A 25,346-nucleotide genomic window follows, 5' to 3' on the forward strand; every position below is an offset into this window, starting at 1 on the left:
ACAAAATTAAGCATCTGTAAACTGTAAAGATTTAGTTATATACATATTAAAGTCAGTGAACCTAAAATGAATTGTATATGTATCCTTTCTTGTTGATTAATATTTCAGTATATTCCATTATACAGTATATTTGACCCTCCCCCTCCCCCCGATATCATTTAACTCTTTATCGTCAAACAAACTGACCAACTGCTCATAATCACACCATCTTGTAATAACAAACTTTTCACAAAATGTCTTTTGTCACAGTGCAACTTGTCTATTTAGTAACACATGTACATCTTTACCATTGTCCATTTGTTCATCTTACTAGCAAATTCATAAAATCATGACCATGCCTGTAATTCTCCAAGATGCACCCACAAATCAAATACATGCACTACAGATTATAACTACAATAACTGGTCAATCACTATTGTAGGAAAGTCACATTTAGTACACAGTTTACATTTTCAAATTATTCCTCAAATAATGTCACTCAATAGTGATATTGCATACAGGAAACTTATACTACAGGGAATGGATAGTATTTTCAGTAAGAGATAACTTCATTACAGTTGTAAATAATAGATTTCACCTATGAGTTGTCCTTATTAAATTTTATTGGCAGATCTAGATTTCAGCTAGAAACTAGCCATTCTCAATGCTAAGAATACAAGAGGTACATAGTTAGATGATGTCATTAAAAAGTTGCAATTTATGGCTTAACTAATAATGTTTGTATATTACATATCATTTATCATTTTTGATCAATGCATGTAATGCCTGTTGGTCAGGCTTCATCCACAGTTCATTGAATACTATTGTTTGCAGAAGGCAGGCTGTATGGAGAACACATCGGTTCGTTACATGGCGCCATCTATGTGAACAATGTATAAATCTCAAGGGAAGTAAACCACCTCAACTTTAATTACATAAAATGAAACATAATTAAAATTCTTACATTATTGTCCAACTTATTTCATATTTATCATCACATAATAAAATTTCCATGTTCATTCCTTGTGAGTCTGTTGTTATTATCAAAACATTTAAATTATGTCAGGTGGGTAAAACTTTTTAAAATTATTTTGAAACTTTTTTCAAAATTTATAAAACACTAGAAGATACATGCTGTATACACCTATTAGTTGATATGGCTTAAATATATTTATTTTTATATTATATCTATAGTGAAATAGCCAAATTGTAATAACCATGCATCAGACTGATGTTTGGCGCCAGCAATGAACTATTTAGTAAATATGATGAACAATATATTTATTATGTTTTAATAAAGGGAGATATATAATAAATAAATAAATATATTTAAGCCATATCAACTAATAGGTGTATACAGCATGTGTATTCTAGTATTTTATAAATTTTGAAAACAAATGTTTTAAAATCATTTTAAAAAGTTTTATCCACCTGACGTAATTTAAATTTTTTGATAATAATAACGGACTCACAAGGAGTTAACTTAGAAACTTTATTACTTGATGATAAATATGAGATAAGTCGGACGACAATGTAAGAATTTTACTTACGTTTCATTTCATGTGAAATTGGTTTACTTCCCTTCAGATTCATACATAGTACACACAGATGGCGCCATGTAACGAACCGATGTGTTCTCCATACAGCCCGCCTTTTGCAAGCAGTAGTATTCAATGAACTGTGGATGAAACTCAACCAACAGGCATTATATGCATTGACCAAAAATGAAAGTGGTGTGTAATATACAAACCGTATGAGGTAAGCCATAAATTGCAACTTTTTTATGATGTCATCTAACTATGTACCTCTTGTATTCTTAGCATTGAGAATGGTTAGTTTCTAGCTGAAATCTAGATGTGCCAACAAAATTTAAAAAGGGCGACTGATTGCTGAAATCTATTATTTACAAGTCAATATAACAGTCGCTGCATGCAACAGCCGAGTCATTCCATGTCAAATCAACACACTTTAAATAAAAATTTTACCTCACCCTCTTAGATTTTGCTGAAAGTTGGTATACTTATGGTGGGTGTTGGAACTAAGAAAAATACCAAATTTCAATTTTTTACCTCAAACCATTCCTGAAATATGGCTATGTAAACTTTTCAAAAACTGGCCAAAAATGTGTGAACAGACTTTTTTTAAATTGCCCTAGGTACTGCCCTAATTGAGCTAGAGAACTGGGAAAGGTGTCGTTTTGCAGCATTTTTCGTGCTCTTTCCAGTGATAGACAAAAAATATAGCTTCTAATTAATAACCTTTTTCAAAATGGTAATTAATATTTTAATTTAATTTTTTTTACAAAAGTACATAAATGAAAATTTTCAAAATATTTCCATAGCTACTTCATACTGATGTAAATCACATCGCAAAATATAAAAGTGGGATGATGATGGGTTCATCGTTAAAAAAAATTATTCCGGACTTTTGTTTTTCAATAACGGCAGGTAACCTAATGACTTCATTACAGATTTATAGATGAGTAAAAGATGCAGGATCTGAAACCGAAAAGAAGAAAAATAGAATGCTACATAGCTCGGAGGCCTAGTGCTCGCCAAGCATTTGACACAAAGTTGTGTCCTCCTGAGGGCTTTTACATCTGACATATCTGTGACACTAATAACTTTGATGTCGGAACATGCGGAAGACGTTGGGCGGGGGGTAGCTTTGCCTTACGCCCTTCGACCATAGATATTGGTCGAAGCTTACGCCATATGGATAGGTGTTGTTCTGTGCAACAACCTATATAAACAACATAGACTGGCTAAGGCACCGCCATCTTTGAAGCAACTTGAAAACTGAGCCGCCATGTCTTGTAACGTCAAGGTCCAGCCTACACGTCGTCTGCTAATACTGAATGTTGTTGTTGTTTACTACGCATGGAGTGAAAAAAAGCCAATCCACACTGACAATCGAAACACGCTTCTGACATCGATTAATTGAAAAGTTTATTACGAAATGTTGCAGTTCATTTCGCTGCAATCCCATATAGATTAGGTCAAAAACAATTTTAAATAGTCCATTAGGTCCAAAAATGATCAATTGACAGTGCAGGACCTTTCATTGTCCCTTAAACAATATAAGTTTGTATATATTTGCCGAATATGTTTCCCCTCTTTCTTCCATTGGCCTGTTTTTTGCACAAATGGTGTAACCTACAATTAATATACTATTTTAACAGCATCCTGACTAGAAAAAAGTAATGTTACTCTTCTCCAAATTCAGCTGGCACCATTAGATGGTCAAAATTGAGTAAATAAATTCGGCCTGTCACCCAACATTCTGAACAATTTCACACACAACTACAGAAGGCAGTTGTTCTTCCATATTAAGGTTTGACAGTCCCTGAAAACTCTTCATGCCACTGTTAAGAATTTGAATACACCCTTTGAAGCAGTATAAAAACTATTTTTGATACATTTTATTGCAATGAATGCCTGTTTTCCATCAGTTTCCTCCAACTTACGGAGGTACTGCTGCAGTAAATTAAGTTTCACACTTGCTGTTAAACCATTAAGAAAACAACAGCTAACAGGAATTTTCCAACCCTTATTAATGCCAGTGACCATACACACTAGTGCCTCTTTTGCTATTTGGCTTTCATCACTTTCCTCACATCGTTGCCCTAAGTCAACATAACTCCAGACCTTATTACCATCCCATATGAATTCCTTTTTAAGAGCCATCTCATCGAACATAAGTGCAGCTAAAACAGGTCCTGAACTACGTTGAGCCTCATCTGCTAATTTTTTAAGCTTTCTTCTGTAAATCTGGGAGTACCATTTACTGTAGTTGCCCACCTGCGGAGTGTTAGAGGATGGGGTAATTTAACAAACTTCTTCAAATAATTATAAGCTTTGGAGGAGTAAAAATTGAGTGTAAGGGCAAACTGTCTTATTTCTTTAGGATATTCAGGAATTGAACATTTGTTTTGCATTGCAAAAAGTTGCTTCAGAATATCACTATTTTTGTCACATCCTATCACTTCAGAAGCAGTCTTAAAGTCTCTTATTTAGGCCTGCAACCACTGTTTTATATGTCACAATTTGTTTCTTCTTTCTTGAAACACTTTGCCTTGCATGTTTCGCTTGCTTCCTCAGCTTCTCGGTCCTTTTCTGTAGTGCCTCATAATTCTGTTTCAATTTTTTGGGGCTAGGCAAACAATAAGAATGATCTGTATGATCATTCTGATTCACTCTTTCACCTACAAAAATGAAGTATTATCATTAAGCTTTATTTCTCTTTAAACGTACATTGATTAATAGTAAAATTCACATACAACACATATAGCAAATAAATAACAGCAAACTATTTTACCTGGTTCATTTGATAAGGAAGCTGATTCTTCACTGACAGGCTGTTTCCTTGGTTGTGTCTATACTATAGTTGTTTTCTGCAGATGGTCAGGAAACGTAAATATTATCGGTACTGCGTTTGCCAGAAGTCGCCTTTTCTCGTTTGTACTATACATGTATCTATCTTCAAAGTGAAACGAGCATATGTAGCTATATTGAGCTGGCTGCCACTTATCTCGCTTCATCTTGGCTACCCATCGACTTAACAGCTCTTTCTTTTTCAGAGGAAATCTAAAAATAAAGAGACGTGTATACAGTAGCTTATTTACATTTTGTATACTGATTAAACACGAAAATGATGCACAAGACGCTAAGTACAACACGCATTTAGATACCTGAAATATGATATTCCAGTTGTTTTATCACTTCTACTAGCGCAATTGTACACTGCACATACACTGGGCATGATTCGCGAGCGGTCAATAAGACTTTTAAAACAAATTACAACTGGAAAACAGTGATTTTCTAACGCCAGTACTATACACCAAATGTAAATATACTGACGTGTAGACGTTTCAAAAATTGGCGGCCGGCTTTGCTTTTTGCTGCCGCTGGGAGCGCTGTTACCTCACAGATAGCCACTCTATGTAGTATGTAGTTTATACACCCCTTTGGTTCTGTGGGTGTGTATGGGCGGAACTTCTGCAATATCCAGGCCTGTCGTCAACATTACATTTTGGTTGTTGTCATTTTCTAAAACAGGCGAACTTTAAAAGTATTGGTTTTGTAATGTGTATTGTTATACAGTAAGGGGATGGTACTTCGCAGTAGATTATGAGAATCCAATAATAAAGTTTATACAATGCACAAAATTGACATGGGAACAATTGTTTTATGTCTTCGTATTGTCGTACAAGCTCGTCAAATCAACTACATTATTTGAATTTTCACATTTAGTGAGTGACTAATTGTCATAATCGTTAATTTGTAGTGTTGGTCGTGCTGGTAGGGGAGGGGGAGGAAGAATTCTGACGTTTCTGAGTATCGGGCTGTAAGCAACCTAAGGAGGGCTGGTACTGTACATGTGGTGGGGAAAGAGAGGGGGCGCAACCGAAGCTTCGGGATATGAGTCATGAGGACCCTACAGTACAGTACTCGAAGTTTCTGCGTTTAGACAACCGCATCGTCAATTTATCTTATTAAATGTAAGTTATCATTGTGTAAATTGCTACTATATACTAAAAGAGCGATAATTATTAACGGACAATGGTTACGCCCCCATGTCACTTAACCAGCAGACATGACATGGTTAACCAAATGACACTTTCCGGAAATATTTATTATTTATGTTTGTACTGATCGCAAATATTTGTCCCCCGATAGTTGACAGGAAGGCTTAGAGTGTTAAGAACTAACGACAGTGTGTTGAATCTAAGTAGTCTGCATGCACAAAGAAAAGTAGGCATCCGCATTGTGCGTACGAATGAATAAGCAGGTTACTTCAATTATGAGAAAAATTCGAACCAAATTTTGTTATAGTGTGTGACTGGATATCACAAGCAACAAATCCACAAATATCACAGATATTGTCTTGTCAGATTTACGGTCTTAAAACATGGCCTTGTCATAATTTTCGAGAGGAATTTGTTTCAGGCTGTGATGTACATGACAGTCGTGTAAGCTCTATTTTCAAACATAACTATTTAATTTTTTTTCAAGCTGTGTAGAAAGTTCTCGTAATTCTGCATTTACCACATTTGTAAGAAGTTATAGCTATGATTTAATGCTGTCAGATGTTCATATCAAAATGTGTATGCTTTGTTCCCAAATGGCACCATTGAATATTTGTTTTTCTAATTTCAAATGTTGGCTACTTTGTTCAGATTTGTTGTGCTGCTGTAGCTCTCCCTACTTCACTGTTGTGATTTTATGGTAATTTAATGTGAAACAATATGTGAAGCTACAGTTACATTTAAAGTATGAAACCTAATATATTGAGCTGAAGAGCAGGGTGTACTGCATCTGTTCATCTGATGTGCTTTTCTCCTATTGCAGTGGTTCACTGTGTTATTACTTGTGATTGGTACTGAAAGTAATTATCTTTATAGTTAAATAATGTGAACACTCTTTAAGCTGTGTGATCTGCATTTTCACTACATCTCTATGCGCTTGCCACTATCATGTTACATTAGCTCTCATCGTTTGGACTGTTGTTTTTATCTTAAGCATTTAAATGTGTAGTGTATCTCTAACTCAGAAATAACAACAAATAACTAAAAAAGTTCAATTGGACAGCATTAAAAATTCATTTTGTTCTGTTTGTGATACTTCATTCTTTATTTATAAGTGTTTAAGACCTTGTGATAAAGTAACAGTGTCATATCATCCGATGGTGTCTCTGCAGACTGAACATTCTCCATAGAATATTGAAGAATAACCATGTTCGAAATCAGGAGTCTGTTTGTCTCTTTATTGTTGAAAACTTTGATAGAACTCGCCTGAAACAGGGAACATGTTAATTTTGATTTATTCTTGGCTTAATGTTTCATGACGTGTGAAATTTAATCATTGTGTAACATGTGATTTTTGCTGTTTGTGAAGGTTGAAGTGCACTTATGGTATATGCAGTTCTTCCTCTGCTTGCTGCTAATGGCAGTTTGTTTCTCATGGTCATAGCCAGTCAGGTGATAGTGTTGATAGTATAGAGTAGCCAGAGAGAATAGCTGAATCTATTGGCTTGTTTTGGTAGAAAATACTAATTGATAGCTTTAGTTTTTGGCATGAATAGTAAGAGTTAATTGATCTGGCTATTATGGGTTAAAGGTTACTTGTTTTCAAGTGTGTTTTCTTTATTGTATGTTTTTCTTGGGATATTGTTTCGTATTCTGATATTGTCGTTCAGTTGTGAAATGGCATTGCTGACAAATGTGACTGGGGGAAAACTGGCAGTTGTACACACATGCTGAAGACGTTTATCAAATACTATTTTATCACTGGTTTCACCATGTAGCTTAATCATCCCACTCATTATTTGTTGCTTTCACCTCCTATCATTCACTGTGCAAACAGTTACCAATTGCAGCACACAAGATTAAAGCTGCCAGCACCATTAAGTGCACTTTTATCAAGACGTATCATAACTTTCATGCTTTTCTTCAGTGCCAACAAAGTGCCAGAGGCATCCTGTGGCAATACTTTGAGATATTACCAGTGTTTTTTACTTTTATTTTTCACTGATGGATCGATAATTTTTTTAACACGTGTTACATAAAACAGATTCAGAAACATGGTCTCATTGCCATTATGTTGGCTTTTGAAGATACATGTTTTTGAGCACATGTTTGTCTATCAAGAAGTACAGAATTTTAGAGATAATATAAGAAATGGTCTCGTAATTATTGTACTGAAGAAAACATTGTAAAAAAAAAAAAAAAATTGTAAACATCATTTCCTTTTCTTCCATTCCCTTGTGGTAATTGAATCGTTACCAGAATGTTTTGAATTCAACTGTAAGAATAAAAACTGAAGAACCAAACTATCTACCAAACTTCAGCTATCCACGTTGAAGATAAAGTTGGGATTCATGTCTCCAATAAAATGTACTTTCATCAATTGCAAGAGTTAGAAATGCACGAAGATGTGAGCACAAAATTTCCTGTATGTTAAATGGAAAAGTACACAAGGAATCTGTTACTGGAGGCAACAGTACTTGGGAATTTAGTGTTACTTTTTTTTGTATGAGATTGATAACTTCTGGACACAATTCCACTGTATAACATGCAAGAATAACATCCATCTCACTCAGGTGAAAGTTAACTACACTTCATGTACTCTCATCTTTTGTAAGTAAGCATGTTGGCTTCGTAGTAAAGATGCTGCACTCGCATTTAGAAGGAATAAGTTTCTAATACCTTTCAGGCCATTCAGGTTTGGTTTTTCTGTTGTTCCTATTACTCTGTCAAGCCCATGCGATTCCCCTGAAATAGTCATGGTCAGTTTCCTGCCTCATGCTTGTCCTCTTCCAGTTTATTCTCTCTCTCTCTCTCTCTCTCTCTCTCTCTCTCTCTCTCTCTCTCTCTCTGGAAAAAAAAAAAAAACTTACTTTGTGTTTCTGTAGACCGATTCTGTTACCTTAATCAACATTCCATTGCATGCAACACCTACTGGGCACCATGTTTTACCTTACCATTTTCCTATCTTTTGTCTACACCTGTACTCAGCAAGTTACACTGTGGTATGTGACTAAGGGTATATGGTGTACCAAAGTCATCCCCCCGCCTCTTCCGCCACCCCTATTGCTAACTGTGCTGCTGCTACGTTCACAGGTGCGAGTCCTGCCTCAGGCATGGATGTGTGTGATGTCCTTAGGTTAGTTAGGTTTAACTAGTTCTAGGTCTAGGGGGACTGATGACCTCAGGTGTTAAGTCCCATAGTACTTAGAGCCATTTTGAACATTCCATTGATGAACATTCCATTGTTAGGAGATGGGTTCTGAAAAGAATGAATGTTAGCATTTCTCTGTACAGACCCAAATTTCTTGTGATTTTTGCTATTATGGCTGTTATGAGAGATCTATGTGTAAGGAAGTAAGTTTTTCTTGGCTTGTAGCGGAATGTGGGCTCTCAGAATTTGTGGTGATATGTTTCCGTGATGTAAAACACCTTTCTTGTAGTGTCTCCAGTGCAGTTTGCAGTTTTTGTATTCTCTGTTGTTGCCTAAGCAAACCTGTGATGAAGCAACCAGTTCTTTTTTCACTCTCCATTAAACAAACTATGTGATGATAAAAACTGAACGAGAGTTCTGCACTCAACCTTCGTATATGAGTTGCACTTGCAGATGTCTATTTTTTCCTCGCAGTTGCATGAGTACATGTAGTTGCATGAGCACAAGTGTAATTGATGCCATTTACATTAACTCGCATCCGTAGCTCTTACTTTCACCCATTTTTCGGAATCTCCCAGTTTAGTTACAGCTGTCACTATTATCACCATCCCTTAAATTTCTCCCCACATATCTCTAGTAATTGATTATATACAAACTTTACTGAAAAAACTGATTTTAAAAAGTAGAATGAGGAGCTTTTCTTTCTTGAAATGGGCTCACCCTTAAATGTGGATGATAAATGTGAATTGAGATTATTTTCAGAAGCAGAAACTGGTACAGCAGTTCAGTGGGGGGGGGAAACCCACTTGATGTTGATATTTTAGTCTGATGCTGCATGATCATTTATCTACTTTTTTTTTATTAACTTCATGTTCTGTGGATCCATGTTGAGAGTGTGTTACTCAGATATAGAATGCGTGCATTATGTTAATAACAATTACAAACTTTTACTGAATTGTACACTAACTTATCACACCACAATACGGATGTTGTGATATGCAATACTATATTGGCAGCAAGCGGTTCATTACGTCATCATATGTACAAGTGCTCTCGTATTACAGTAATGGTACTCACATATTTTAAGGTGCAGTGTGTAGGTCATTACTGATACCTCATAACTTACGAACTATTACCGGCAACATATCCCATATCATTCCTTCTTATCTGTGAAGTGTTAAATGATACTGGAAATTCCTTTTTGCCTTAGGACTTTTGTAAAAGATAATGTTTTAGCCTTTTTAAAATTTCTACGGGGGACCACCACCAAATATGACGCAAGCTTGTAGGGAATTGTGTATCTTGATGTTAGAGTAATTTTTTCCTTTGTGTACTGAGCAGAGACGTTTTTATCTGTATAAATCCTGTTTTTGTGTAACATCAAGGCAGTCATGCCACTGACGCATCATGTTCAAGGTACCCGTTTCGTGAAACACTGTGTCCTGCTGCGTGAACAAGTCCATAACTGCCTGCTGCACATCCTCGTCCAACAGGAATTGTCAATGCTTTTCCAAAGGGCTGCAGGCATAATAATCACATGGGAAGAGATAAAGACTATAGGTCAGATGGTCAAGCATCTCCCACTTGATTTGGCCCAATTCTGTCTTACTACATTTTTCCAGTGTCGCGCAGCACCATTCCCCGGTGATGTAGACACCACGTTCCTTGAAATGAATAAGCCCTGGTAATCAAAGAACAGACTGAACATCACCTTTTGAACAGATGGCTGCCTCTTGAACCTCTTGGAATGAGGGGACAATGGATGACACCACTGCAACATCAGCACTTGCAAGCCATTTCCCAGTGGTGGCACCAGCTTTAGTCTCGTGCGACAATACACTCTAGAAACTTTTTGCCCTCAGTATTGAAATGCTTCAGGCAGTCAGCCATTCGGCTTTATGTGCTGCCCAGGGTATCCATTGCCTGCAGATCTTATGGTGGCCTAACTCCTGCTGGATAATGTGTTGCAGACTACCAAAGCCAATACTGAGAGCCTTTTAGAGTGCACAAATGGTTATGCGCTGGTCCGCTCAATTGCACCATTGACAGAGTGCTTGTTGTTGCCCACAATGGATGAGGCTGGCCACCAGATCAGAAAGCAATTTGTGTTTACTTGTGACCAGCACAGAACTTATCGCACCATTTGACAGACATGCTGCCTCATAAAGTTTTTCATTCTGTCATGGATGTGTCCTGTGTTTGTCCTTTGGCAGCTAAGAAAAGAATAATGGTACATTGGTCTGGATTCGGACATATTTGCTAATAACGTTGCCATAGTTCATGTTATATAAAATGTAAAAGTCGGCCAGCCGATTGCACACAATTAAAAGGAAACACACAGTTTAACCACTTTCTAAGGCTAAATCTGATGGACATAGTCTTAGAACTATTGAAACCTGGTTAATGTGTTTTTATTTTTATTTATTTTATTATTTTTTCTTAATTGTGTGCAACTGATTGGCTGACTGTTACATTTTATATAATTGCATACATGGTTGCTGAGTTCACAGCCACAAAATGTTTAAAATGGTTCATGTTTCTGTATTTACTGCACACACATCGGAAAGACAAGAATTATACACTGATCCATTGCCTACATGATACTGCTTATATACCTGCACTGGAGTCAAGCTATGTGGTATATATGCTGCAGCATCACTCAACACTCTTAAACAGAAACTTTTTGATTGCCACTTACAGATACATACAACTGAACTAACAAAAATAACCCCCCCCCCCCTTTTCCACAATTTAATCATACTCTTGCACAAAAGGAACAAAACTATCCAGCCCTTGTGAATTATAGGTGCTAACACACAAATAAAGTTTTCTTTTTTTTTAAAAAAAAAAAGTGTTTGCTTGACAAATCCTTCTACTCCGTAGGTGAACTTGTAAATACATAACGTGTGTGCTGTTGAGTTAAAGGTATTAAATTTGGATGTAGCTTAAGTTGTTTAAAAAAAAAAAAAAAAAATCCATTTATGTAAATGGCCAGCTTGTAGCTGTGTTTTCACAGAGGAAATGTATCTTATTTTTGAACCTGCTGACACTAACCACATCATAGTGAGTTACTGTGAATGTAAATTACGAAACATACAAAAACTAAAGTAAACAAACAGTAAAATTTTCGAAACTTCCTGGCCGATTAAAACTGTGTGCCGGACCAAGATTCGAACTCGGGACTTTCTGTTAAGTTTGGAAGCATAGGAGACGAGGTACTAGCAGAATTGAAGCTGTGAGGATGGGTCGTGAGTTGTGCTTGGATAGCTCAGTTGGGAGAGCACTTGCCCGCGAAACGCAAAGGTTCCGAGTTAGTCTCGGTCCAGCACACAGTTTTAATCTGCCAGGAAGTTTCATATCAGCACATACTCCTCTGCAGAGTGAAAATCTCATTCTGGAGTAAAATTTTCTGCCACACAAAAGTTTCTCAAAGACGTAGACTTACACATTAAAAATAAGATTGGTTGAATTCAGTCTCCAGTCTAGCAGAGCACTACCAGAGCTGTGGGCCTTATTGTTTCATAAATCTATAATGCTGTAATCACCACCTCTACAAAGAAAGGATATACTCTTGAATCATTTGCATGAGGGTAATCTAAACTATTTCCAGAATGAATTTCCACTGTGCAGGGGAATGTACACTGAATTGAAATATCCTGTCAGATTAAAGCTGGACTTGAACCTGGGACCTTGGTAGAGCACTTGTCCATGAAAACCAAACAGAGCTGTGCAAGCATGACTCAACTCGGCCTCACAGTTTTGCTTTTGCTAGTACCTTTCTTTTTAAAACATGTAAAATGTGGACATGTATATGGGAGAATCATGGAAAAAAAGAATAGAGGTGGGGGCTATATATCTGAAGAACAGAATGGTTTTAGACCAGGGCACTCATATATTAATGGAGTATTCACATTACAGAATCTAATAAAGAAGAAATCCATTGCCCCCAAGAAATTACTTCCCAGAGGGAGGCAGATCCACTAAGTCTTCATGGATTTGCAGAAGGCATATGATATAGTGCCACAAAACAATCTGTAGACAAGCATGAAGAATAGTGGTCTGTCAACTATTTACATCAAAGCAGTTAAACAGTACTACACGAACTGTGTAAGTGCTGTCAAAGTGAGAAATTCAGCGTCATTCAAGTTTCATGATACACTATTTAAAATCTATGTGGAGGATGCATTTAAGGCATGGAGAAACAAATGTGGAGGCAGTGGGAGTCACTGTGGGTGATGAAATCTTGTACACACTTCACTTCAATGATGACCAGGTCATCATTGCAGGAGACCAGATTGATGCTGAGAACATGCTTCGGAAGTTAAAAGAGGAATATGAAAGATGGGGCACTATAATAAGCATGACAGAAACCAAAGATCAGAAAGTTGACGACAGTACTGTAGAACATCTGGATGGTGAAGCTAATAAGATCAGAGGGTGTAAGTCATTTAAGTACCTGAGGGTTATGATGTCATCAAACAGGAAAAGTGAAGATGACGTAAATAATGAAATAGGTCTGGGCAGGAGGACCATACAAAAATTGAACTCTGTCCTGTGGAATAACAAAAAGTACCGAACAGATGATATCATTCAGCTGTTGAAAACATCGCTATGTACAGAGCAGAAATGTCTGTAATAAACAACATTCAGAGAAACAAGTTGCTTGTACTAAACATTGACTCTGGAGGTGAAGTTGTGGCATCTCTAGCTGGACTGTGTACCAAATTCATCATAAGAGAGGCTGTGGGTGTCAGTAAATCAATAATAGACACCATAGAGATGAAACTCCTAAAATGATTTGGAAGTCTAGAAAGGATGGTCAATTGCGTTTGAAAGTCTAGAAAGGATGGTCGATTGCGTATTACCAAACAGTGTGGCAGTTGACCTCAGCAGAAAGAAAAAAGTGTGGAGCTGGAGTCTTGAAGTCTGGGATGTCATTGATGCCAAAGGACTACAAGGAGGAGACCAGCACAATAGGAAGAAGCGGAAAATGGGAAGCAAGAAGTGGTGCCAGTTGTAGATTACTCACAAGATTATGATGATGATAAGAAAATTTAGACATGTCATGTGACAAGGATTTTAAGTGCAATTGATGAATTTCAGAAATGGTTTTAGAATTTAAAGAGTTTTACAAGTCATACGTAATTTCTGCAATGGCAGGGTTGTAGATGGAGATTTTCACAGCAGATGGTTTAACGATGTGACCCATAGTTGTCTCTTACAGGTGTAATAAGGTGGGGCTGGGTTTTAATAGTGTGAATGACGGTTTTCCTGTAAAGTAATTGGGAAGATAAAAAGTCTACTCACCAAGCAGTAGCAGGAGAACACACATATAAAAAAGGTTTTAAGTATGCAAGCTTTCAGGGCCAGTGGCGCCTTCTTCCAGCAGAAGTTTTGAAGAATGGGGAAGAGGGGTAAAGGAAAAGAACTGGAGAAGTTTAGGAAAAGGGACAGAGTTCAGAAAAGTCATCCAAAACCCTGGTCGGGATGAGAAGGAAAGACTGTAACATTGATGTCCCAGTGAAGAAATCTCGTGCAGCTTGTTTTGTACTATCACAAAATTGGGGTGAGAGTTTCACACTTATGGTATGCAAGTTAGCATTGCAATCAGTAAAACAAAGGCATAATTGATTGCATTTTAGAAAAGCTGAGTAGTTGCAAACAAACAAGTGCTAGTTGTTTTTTGGTGCATTTACTCCAAAAGACATGGTTTTGGGCTCTGCCAATCATCAGATTTCCTGGTGTAAACAATGTAACAAATAATTTTTTATATATTATCTTTCTTAAAAAAAAGCTGTGATGTGTTTTAATGTGCCTATGTGCAGGCGCACAAATGTACATTTGGTTGTTATTGGTTATTGTTTATATTTTTAGTAAACATATTGTCATTTGCACAGCCGCATGCAGTAGTATGTGCCCTCTTGCACCGCATGGTTTACCTAGAAAGTTAGAGTGCAATGAAGTAACAGTTCTTCATAGTCCTTTACAAGACCAACATTCCCAGTCTCAAAGTTTAAATTAGATGTAACACCTTTTGGTTCATGAATGTACGAGTAAGAAACAAGCTGTTAAGTTATTTTTGCTGTGAAATGTTATGTATTGGTTCTGACATTTAGTTAAATTTTGCACTTTCTTGTTATCATTTGGTGTTTTATAAAGAAAAGTATAATTAATTATTTGTTATATTGTTCACACGAGGAAATCTGATGATGGGCAGAGCCTGAAACATGTCATTTGGAATAAATGCACCAAAAAACAACTAGCATCTGTTTGTTTGCAACTAACTGGCTTTTCTAAAATCCAGTCGGTTATATTAATAACAATGGTCACATACCTCTACTGGTAGTTTCAGGCCTACATCAAAAAACAAAGGTATTTTTTGTTGCAGTGAGATCTTTTCACAAAATTTCAGTCACCAACTTTCTCTTCAGAATGCAAAAATATTTTGATAACTCTCTCATACATACTAAGAAATGACCATTGTAATAAGAAAAATCAAAGGTTGCACGGAAATATTTAGGTGTTTAATTTTACCATGTGCTGTTTGAGATTGGAACAGGAGAGAAATACTTTAAAAGTGGTTTTATGAACCCTCTGCCAGGCAATTAAGTGTGAATTGCAGAATAGTCATATAAAGTCAGAATGGAGTTGAGACAAAATTGTAGTGATGAATTTCTGGAAAAATACCAGGGAGTGCTCTCTGAACTGAAAGAAGTCATTTTGAGTAGGAGGAGTAGGTAAAAGGCAGTATGGCTTCCCATTAAAAGTTAAATCTATCAAATAGAGTGAAGTTTAACTCATTCTTGCAAATTTATTGAGAGCATGATGGCATCCCTAGTAAGGTTGATTTTATGTTATGTGCTCCAGCAGTGAAGGAAAAAATCTGTGACTGTGATAGGTGGAATAAACCAGCAATCCAGTGGCTGAAAGCTACAGTGGAAGAAACAGGAAGTGGTGGAAGGGCTGGTTAGAAGATCTGGCAATAGTAGAGGTAAGCGGATTAATAGGTAGTTTGTTCAAATGTGTTTTACAATGTTGCTTTACAAATGGAAAGAAAACTGTCTCAGTATCAGATTTGGTATGGATGTTACAGTGTAGGATAATACTGTAAAGAGACAGAATGGGGTTCAGAAGTGTATATGCCAGGGCAGTGTATTTTTGTAGACCTTTCACAATTTTCCAGTAATAACAGAGTCTGATCCAGTTTGTCATGGACTAGAAATTGTTGTAACTGGAAAATTTGGAAGCCTTGTGAAAGCTACAGCTGGAGCTCAGCATTTGTTTAGTAAAGTCACTAAGCCAAATACTATAGGCTGTGAAGGATTTCAGGAAAACTGTTTGAGATTGAGTCATGGCTAAGAGAAGAGGTCAGTACAGGTAGGAGGAAGAAGAGTTCTAGCCAAAGTGTGGGAGGGTATACAGGATGCACACAAAGATAGTAGTAGAGAAAGGTAGGAAATAAATGTTATGGTAGGTGTGAGATTTGGGTATTACAAATGGAGAGAAGGGGTGTGGAGGTATAACATCAACAGTTATAGTAACTATTATTATTGTCATAATATTTGGACCTTGCCGTTGGTGGGGAGGCTTGTGTGCCTCAGCGATACAGATAGCCGTACCGTAGGTGCAACCACAACGGAGGGGTATCTGTTGAGAGGCCAGACAAACGTGTGGTTCCTGAAGAGGGGCAGCAGCCTTTTCAGTAGTTGCAAGGGCAACAGTCTGGATGATTGACTGATCTGGCCTTGTAACAATAACCAAAACGGCCTTGCTGTGCTGGTACTGCGAACGGCTGAAAGCAAGGGGAAACTACAGCCGTAATTTTTCCCGAGGGCATGCAGCTTTACTGTATGATTACATGATGATGGCGTCCTCTTGGGTAAAATATTCCGGAGGTAAAATAGTCCCCCATTCGGATCTCCGGGCGGGGACTACTCAAGAGGATGTCGTTATCAGGAGAAAGAAAACTGGCGTTCTACGGATCGGAGCGTGGAATGTCAGATCCCTTAATCGGGCAGGTAGGTTAGAAAATTTAAAAAGGGAAATGGATTGGTTGAAGTTAGATATAGTGGGAATTAGTGAAGTTCGGTGGCAGGAGGAACAAGACTTCTGGTCAGGTGACTACAGGGTTATAAACACAAAATCAAATAGGGGTAATGCAGGAGTAGGTTTAATAATGAATAGGAAAATAGGAATGCGGGTAAGTTACTACAAACAGCATAGTGAACGCATTATTGTGGCCAAGATAGATACGAAGCCCACACCTACTACAGTAGTACAAGTTTATATGCCAACTAGCTCTGCAGATGACGAAGAAATTGAAGAAATGTATGATGAAATAAAAGAAATTATTCAGATTGTGAAGGGAGACGAAAATTTAATAGTCATGGGTGACTGGAATTCGAGTGTAGGAAAAGGGAGAGAAGGAAACATAGTAGGTGAATATGGATTGGGGGACAGAAATGAAAGAGGAAGCCGCCTTGTAGAATTTTGCACAGAGCACAACATAATCATAACTAACACTTGGTTTAAGAATCATGAAAGAAGGTTGTATACATGGAAGAACCCTGGAGATACTAAAAGGTATCAGATAGATTATATAATGGTAAGACAGAGATTTAGGAACCAAGTTTTAAATTGTAAGACATTTCCAGGGGCAGATGTGGATTCTGACCACAATCTATTGGTTATGACCTGTAGATTAAAACTGAAGAAACTGCAAAAAGGTGGGAATTTAAGGAGATGGGACCTGGATAAACTAAAAGAACCAGAGGTTGTACAGAGATTCAGGGAGAGCATAAGGGAACAATTGACAGGAATGGGGGAAATAAATACAGTAGAAGAAGAATGGGCAGCTTTGAGGGATGGAGTAGTGAAGGCAGCAGAGGATCAAGTAGGTAAAAAGACGAGGGCTAGTAGAAATCCTTGGGTAACAGAAGAAATACTGAATTTAATTGATGAAAGGAGAAAATATAAAAATGCAGTAAGTGAAACAGGCAAAAAGGAATACAAACGTCTCAAAAATGAGATTGACAGGAAGTGCAAAATGGCTAAGCAGGGATGGCTAGAGGACAAATGTAAGGATGTAGAGGCCTATCTCACTAGGGGTAAGATAGATACCGCCTACAGGAAAATTAGAGAGACCTTTGGAGATAAGAGAACGACTTGTATGAATATCAAGAGCTCAGATGGAAACCCAGTTCTAAGCAAAGAAGGGAAAGCAGAAAGGTGGAAGGAGTATATAGAGGGTCTATACAAGGGCGATGTACTTGAGGACAATATTATGGAAATGGAAGAGGATGTAGATGAAGATGAAATGGGAGATATGATACTGCGTGAAGAGTTTGACAGAGCACTGAAAGACCTGAGTCGAAACAAGGCCCCCGGAGTAGACAATATTCCATTGGAACTACTGACGGCCGTGGGAGAGCCAGTCCTGACAAAACTCTACCATCTGGTGAGCAAGATGTATGAAACAGGCGAAATACCCTCAGACTTCAAGAAGAATATAATAATTCCAATCCCAAAGAAAGCAGGTGTTGACAGATGTGAAAATTACCGAACTATCAGCTTAATAAGTCACAGCTGCAAAATACTAACACGAATTCTTTACAGACGAATGGAAAAACTAGTAGAAGCCAACCTCGGGGAAGATCAGTTTGGATTCCGTAGAAACACTGGAACACGTGAGGCAATACTGACCTTACGACTTATCTTAGAAGAAAGATTAAGGAAAGGCAAACCTACATTTCTAGCATTTGTAGACTTAGAGAAAGCTTTTGACAATGTTGACTGGAATACTCTCTTTCAAATTCTAAAGGTGGCAGGGGTAAAATACAGGGAGCGAAAGGCTATTTACAATTTGTACAGAAACCAGATGGCAGTTATAAGAGTCGAGGGACATGAAAGGGAAGCAGTGGTTGGGAAGGGAGTAAGACAGGGTTGTAGCCTCTCCCCGATGTTGTTCAATCTGTATATTGAGCAAGCAGTGAAGGAAACAAAAGAAAAAATCGGAGTAGGTATTAAAATTCATGGAGAAGAAATAAAAACTTTGAGGTTCGCCGATGACATTGTAATTCTGTCGGGGACAGCAAAGGACTTGGAAGAGCAGTTGAATGGAATGGACAGTGTCTTGAAAGGAGGATATAAGATGAACATCAACAAAAGCAAAACAAGGATAATGGAATGTAGTCTAATTAAGTCGGGTGATGCTGAGGGAATTAGATTAGGAAATGAGGCACTTAAAGTAGTAAAGGAGTTTTGCTATTTGGGGAGCAAAATAACTGATGATGGTCGAAGTAGAGAGGATATAAAATGTAGGCTGGCAATGGCAAGGAAAGCGTTTCTGAAGAAGAGAAATTTGTTAACATCGAGTATTGATTTAAGTGTCAGGAAGTCATTTCTGAAAGTATTTGTATGGAGTGTAGCCATGTATGGAAGTGAAACATGGACGATAAATAGTTTGGACAAGAAGAGAATAGAAGCTTTCGAAATGTGGTGCTACAGAAGAATGCTGAAGATTAGATGGGTAGATCACATAACTAATGAGGAAGTATTGAATAGGATTGGGGAGAAGAGAAGTTTGTGGCACAACTTGACCAGAAGAAGGGATCGGTTGGTAGGACATGTTCTGAGGCATCAAGGGATCACCAATTTAGTATTGGAGGGCAGCGTGGAGGGTAAAAATCGTAGAGGGAGACCAAGAGATGAATACACTAAGCAGATTCAGAAGGATGTAGGTTGCAGTAGGTACTGGGAGATGAAAAAGCTTGCACAGGATAGAGTAGCATGGAGAGCTGCATCAAACCAGTCTCAGGACTGAAGACCACAACAACAACAACATAATTACAACAAAAACATTTCGTAATAATTAAATGGATCAAATGCATGATTTTGAGTGGAGCACAAAAACATTTAAGTAAAGAAAACCAGAATGGAAGAGTACTATGATACCTCCATTCCCTGTTACATGCCAGTGAAGAAAAATAATCTATAAATAGCACATACACCATAATGCATGATAGTTCCACATCTACATTTACATACATTCTCTGCAAGCCACCATATGGTGCGTGACAGAGTGTACCCTGCACCACTACTAGTCATTTTCTTTCCTGTTCCACTCGCAAATAGAGCAAGGGAAAAATGACTCTAAGAGCCCCCATATGAGACCTAGTTGCTCACATCATGTCTTCGTGGTCCTTACATGAAATGAAATGTATGTTGGCAGCAGTAGAATGGATCTAGTCAGCTTCAAATGCCATTCTCTAAATTTTTCCAATAGTGGTCATCAAGAAGAATGTTGTCTTCCCTCTAGGGATTACCATTTGAGTTCCTGAATCATCTCCACAATACTCTTGTGTTGTTTGAACCCACTGGTGACAAATCTAACAGCCCATTTAAGAATTGCTTCGATGTCTTCCTTTGATTCAACCTGGTGCTACAGTGGTACAAGTTGTTATTTGAGAAATGGCAACATGTCTGACTTCCTTCTACTATAGTGATGAAAGATGTTCATGGAGAAATTTGATTTTAGTTACTTGTATGGAAAGGGATGCCTAGTGTGCACAATTTTCTTTTCAAATTTATGTGCAGATATGATAGAAGAAACGTGAACACAGTCCATCAAGAAGACGCAACCACGAGTGAGTGTCTTTACTTGCACTGAATAAGTCCTTTACACTTTGTTGTCACAGCTTGGCGATGCTGTGAGTTTCAGATAATAATAGCTCCAGTCGACAATAGTCTCATGCCAGGTCAAAGGAAGCTTGTTACAGAGTTCGTTGTTCACTTAACGTATCTCCCAAGACCTGTCACTTGCAGAGTCGTCATGAGTCACTTTCAGATTGTAAAGAGAATTCTGGTTAACTGGTGTTATAAAAGTTTAGAAGAAATGTTAAAATACAGAAGAACTATTGAAAACATGGTTACATGATTTCATAGCTCAAGGATAGAGTATACGATCACCCTTACAGCCCTCAACCTGCTGCAGTTGAAACGAAGTCCGATAGAAAAGTTGGTGGTACTGCATAGCAGGACCACTGCATCAAGAATCAACAAAAAGGCAATTGTAAGTAGATATTCATGGTAATTGACACTTCCGTTAATGTCAAGGTGACAGATCACTTCATGGAATAGGTACCACCACAGCCCAAATGAGACTGTACTGTTCATGTGTGGATCCCAAACACTTTAGCAGTAATCAAGAATAGGTCACACTAGCATCCTATATGTGGTCTCCTTTACAGCTGAATCACACTTTCCTAAATTCTCCCAATAAACCAAAGTCAACTATTTGCCTTTCCTACCACAATCCTCACATCTTCATTCCATTTAAAATTGCTTTCCAACATTATGCCCAGATATTTAAATGATGTGACTATGTCAAGCACGATACTACTAATTATGTATCCAAACCTTAAGGGTTTGCTTTTCCTACCCATCCACGTAGTTGTTTGAGGGTGAAAAGAAGAGTGTGCAACATTGGGAAACATACAAAAAAGGTGAAGCAGGCATAGACTTCATTTTATTAGTGGGTCACTGGTAAAATGCAATTAGACTACAAATGAGATTGCTTCCAAAACACTCTAGCAACCCATTCTAGAATATTTCTCAACTGTACGGAACCCACACCAAATAGGGCTACCAGAAGACGTAGAACATTTACAGAAAAGTGCACCAAGAATAGTCACTGGTTTTAGGAAGAAAGATAATTCAGTTGAGGTGGAGATGCACAATGATTGATTGATCTGAAAATAGTTTGTTGTCCGCCACAGTCACACTTATTTCAAACAAAATACCAGTTTTAGCCCGTGTAAGCTATCCTCAGATCATAACTCACATTCACTATGAGGTGGATGGAAACCACGACATGTGTTTTCTTATCTGAGAAATGTAGTTTCCACAGTGGTGGAATTGAACCACTGAATGTGTTTTATCATCTGAGAATGATAGTGGTGGGACTGAACTACAGCATGTGTTTTATTATCTGGGGATGGTTGATGCCAGCCAAAACAAGTTCTTTTCCATTTGAAGCTAGTGTGACTGTTCCAGACAATAAATTATTTTCAGTCAGAGGTTCATTTGGTACATGTGAGAGCATTAAGGAAACACTGAAAAACCTCAGCTGGCAGTTAACTGAAGATAGACTCAACCAGCCCCTGAAAATCTACACTCCTGGAAATGGAAAAAAGAACACATTGACACTGGTGTGTCAGACCCACCATACTTGCTCCGGACACTGCGAGAGGGCTGTACAAGCAATGATCGCACGCACGGCACAGCGGACACACCATGAACCGCGGTGTTGGCCGTCGAATGGCGCTAGCTGCGCAGCATTTGTGCACCGCCGCCGTCAGTGTCAGCCAGTTTGCCATGGCATACGGAGCTCCATCGCAGTCTTTAACACTGGTAGCATGCCGCGACAGCGTGGACGTGAACCGTATGTGCAGTTGACAGACTTTGAGCGAGGGCGTATAGTGGGCATGCGGGAGGCCGGGTGGACGTACCGCCGAATTGCTCAACACGTGGGGCGTGAGGTCTCCACAGTACATCGATGTTGTTGCCAGTGGTCGGCGGAAGGTGCACGTGCCCGTCGACCTGGGACCGGACCGCAGCGACGCACGGATGCACGCCAAGACCGTAGGATCCTACGCAGTGCCATAGGGGACCGCACCGCCACTTCCCAGCAAATTAGGGACACTGTTGCTCCTGGGGTATCGGCGAGGACCATTCGCAACCGTCTCCATGAAGCTGGGCTACGGTCCCGCACACCGTTAGGCCATCTTCCGCTCACGCCCCAACATCGTGCAGCCCGCCTCATGTGGTGTCGCGACAGGCGTGAATGGAGGGAGGAATGGAGATGTGTCGTCTTCAGCGATGAGAGTCGCTTCTGCCTTGGTGCCAATGATGGTCGTATGCGTGTTTGGCGCCGTGCAGGTGAGCGCCACAATCAGGACTGCATACGACCGAGGCACACAGGGTCAACACCCGGCATCATGGTGTGGGGAGCGATCTCCTACACTGGCCGTACACCACTGATGATCGTCGAGGGGACACTGAATAGTGCACGGTACATCCAAACCGTCATCGAACCCATCGTTCTACCATTCCTAGACCGGCAAGGGAACTTGCTGTTCCAACAGGACAATGCACGTCCGCATGTATCCCGTGCCACCCAACGTGCTCTAGAAGGTGTAAGTCAACTACCCTGGCCAGCAAGATCTCCGGATCTGTCCCCCATTGAGCATGTTTGGGACTGGATGAAGCGTCGTCTCACGCGGTCTGCACGTCCAGCACGAACGCTGGTCCAACTGAGGCGCCAGGTGGAAATGGCACGGCAAGCCGTTCCACAGGACTACATCCAGCATCTCTACGATCGTCTCCATGGGAGAATAGCAGCCTGCATTGCTGCGAAAAGTGGATATACACTGTACTAGTGCCGACATTGTGCATGCTCTGTTGCCTGTGTCTATGCGCCTGTGGTTCTGTCAGTGTGATCATGTGATGTATCTGACCCCAGGAATGTGTCAATAAAGTTTCCCCTTCCTGGGACAATGAATTCACGGTGTTCTTATTTCAATTTCCAGGAGTGTACTTACAAAGTTTCAAAACCCCTATTAAGTGAGGAATCTAGGAATGTATTGCAGGTCCTTGCTCATCAAAAAGCTTCCCACACTCCTTATGCAAGTAGAACAGGAAGAAAATGCAAATATATGGTACAATGTGAAATACCGTCTGACATGCACCTGACACTGATTTGCAGAATATGGGAGTAGACACAAAAATGGGAAGTGGTAGCATAAAAAACAATGGGAATGAAATGAATAGGCAACAGAAAGATAGAAGTAAGACAGCCGTAAAAGATAACACAGGTTTGGGAGATAGGAGGCCTGACTGTGAAATGAATTTGCATGGCTATAATGATGGCATAGAAGGGATCGTGGAGGCATAATGGCTTGCTTTGTCTACCATCTCCAGGTCTTTACTGAATGCTAGGTAAGATCCATACACCGTCCATTCATAGTAATTAAGACAACTTATCCACCATAGTGTATTAACTTAAAATGTAGTTCATTTACATTATTTATCTCCATGATGGAGATATTATTAAGGTGAAGGGTATGGCAGGAACTTATACCAGTGATTATTTGTGTCGTAGTCAGACTAGAAACATTGTATGATTTCTAGTGCTTCCCTGCTATAGTTGACAGAAGATATATTTTTGGATTTTGAGCTGGAATTTTCAGCAAGATTGGATACCCAGTAATTAGCTTCTAGATACGTTACATTCATATATCACATTTTTATCATTAATCCATGAGCAGTAATTAGTATTTTTATAGATGTGAATATTACTAAAATTCCAATGTTTTATGTCGGGTTTTAAATTCTCAATTACTACAGGAAATAATGTAACATTCTCTTAAAATTGAAGATTATTTTACATACTCTCAATAATTGTAGCTACTTTTTCTCTGTGCTGATATAAACTGAGAGGTAACCCAAATCATAGTTACTAATAAAATTCTAACAAGCACCATATAGAAATGGGAGAAGAGTATTTAGGCAAACAAAGGTTTAAGTGCAGTATTACGGTGAGTTGAGAGGAAATGTTAGATATCAAGTTCCCGTCTTCTAGGTTCAGTGAAACTGGTCTTAGGTGGGAGGCTTCCAGTTGCTCATGTAGTACAGCAGACACTTGGGTCTGTTTTGTCATGTGGAGCACGCTCAGCGATTGAGTACTGGACATTGCCAAGTTAAACAGTTGTCTTATGTCCACTCATATGTTCTGCCAAATTAGCACCACAAAACTGATGGGTAACACAAATTTACTCATATTTCTCTCTCCTTAGCATCACAACAGGTGGGTCTCCCTCATCCTGGGATCTGAGTGATTTGCTCTTCCTTTTTAACCTTCCACCGAACTGCACCCCATCTCCAACCGCACCTGCCAAGGACTGACCTGTTGTCTCCAAAAAGTAGGATAGTGTTGTGCAATTTGATATCTGTGTATTGGCAGTAGTGACAATACTGTTTGTGACAACTGCAACCAAGGCAGCATGTGATTACAATTCAATTTATTTCACAGGTTAGGAACATTGCAATATAGAATTTTTTTAGAATTACAAAACTGTACATGTACTGTGACCATGAGAGAATTCTTAGTTTGGTGTAAAGCTGCCACATGCTGCAATCAGAGCTTGCAGAAGTTGTGGCTTAGAATCAAAGAGAGACTGGATATCATGCTGGGGAATACAGTGCTGTGCAGTTTGCAGGGATGTCCACAAAACATCAGCACTGGTTGCAGGAGGATCAGAATGAACCAGACATGTTCAGTGGTTGACATGTCAGTGAATGTGCAGGTCAAAGAAGCACTATTTGTTTTAAATGGTCAGTCCACTTAAGGTTGATACGGATAGTTACTCCTAGATATTTTATGGCAGATAGTTTCCAGCAGTGTTTCATCAATAGTGTGGCTATACAGAAGTGGATTTCTTTTCCTATGTCTGCACAATATGTAACGTTTATTTACGTTCAGTGTCAGCTGCGAGATCCTGCACCATTCATCAATTCTCTGGCGGTCATTCTGCAGATCGTAACTATCTTCTGGTGTTGCTACTTTGTTATAGACAACCGCATCACCTGCGAACAGTATTAGAGAGCATCCGATGCTTTCTACTAGATCAT

General features: G+C 38.8%; 1 protein-coding gene and 1 long non-coding RNA gene across 4 annotated transcripts in view; one reads left to right on the forward strand and one right to left on the reverse strand.

The window, feature by feature from the left end:
• Nucleotides 1–4,055: 4,055 nt before the first annotated feature.
• On the reverse strand, nt 4,056–4,801 carry LOC126455680 (uncharacterized). Its single transcript, XR_007585353.1, has 3 exons — nt 4,670–4,801; nt 4,297–4,565; nt 4,056–4,183 (listed from the first exon to the last, which is right to left on the reverse strand). It is a non-coding gene; the product is annotated as an uncharacterized LOC126455680 (long non-coding RNA).
• Nucleotides 4,802–4,926: 125 nt separating this feature from the next.
• The window catches only part of LOC126457925 (F-box/LRR-repeat protein 2-like), a 54,279-nt gene continuing 33,859 nt past the window's right edge, over nt 4,927–25,346 (forward strand). For all 3 annotated transcript variants that reach the window (XM_050094622.1, XM_050094620.1, XM_050094619.1), the window contains exon 1: nt 4,927–5,479. The gene's annotated coding sequence lies outside the window, so the exon portion shown is untranslated. The remainder of the gene's footprint in view (nt 5,480–25,346) is intronic.

This window comes from Schistocerca serialis, chromosome 2, assembly GCF_023864345.2.
Source record: "Schistocerca serialis cubense isolate TAMUIC-IGC-003099 chromosome 2, iqSchSeri2.2, whole genome shotgun sequence".
In the NCBI taxonomy this organism is placed as follows: domain Eukaryota; kingdom Metazoa; phylum Arthropoda; class Insecta; order Orthoptera; family Acrididae; genus Schistocerca; species Schistocerca serialis.